The 399-nt window shown below is 33.3% G+C and overlaps 1 protein-coding gene across 3 annotated transcripts in view; it reads left to right on the top strand.

Moving 5' to 3' along the window:
* The window catches only part of LOC117950385 (importin-13-like), a 28,124-nt gene that overhangs the window by 1,449 nt on the left and 26,276 nt on the right, over positions 1–399 (top strand). The window lies entirely within an intron of this gene.

Genomic DNA, 399 nt, shown 5'->3' with positions numbered 1-399 from the left:
TAATCTCCCTATTCATTTGTTCATGTTTCATGTCTACAGGTGAAGAAAGTGGTGCCTGTTATAATTTAGCGGTGGCAAATGCATGATAAAGTTGCTAAAAATGTCCTCATTGTTCACAATAATTAAGTCAGAGAAAATACTAGAACATATTGTATGCATACCTAAGTGAATGTATAATGCATGTAACTGGAAGGATTATTAATATTTTGTTACCATGTATTAGGGTAACCTTTAGTAAAAGTACCAAAGAGTAAAGAGTCGTAAATATTCCCAACCTTATAGATTTATATGGGATTTTTCAATAGAACAAGCTATTTTGTTTTGGTTTTCCAGTATTTACCTGTCTCATTTACGATGGAACTGAAACCTCACTTACAAAAATACCCCAAGGGGGCACAC

Source organism: Etheostoma cragini, chromosome 9 (genome assembly GCF_013103735.1).
Source record: "Etheostoma cragini isolate CJK2018 chromosome 9, CSU_Ecrag_1.0, whole genome shotgun sequence".
Taxonomy (NCBI): domain Eukaryota; kingdom Metazoa; phylum Chordata; class Actinopteri; order Perciformes; family Percidae; genus Etheostoma; species Etheostoma cragini.
This window is presented reverse-complemented; position numbering and strand designations above follow the sequence as displayed.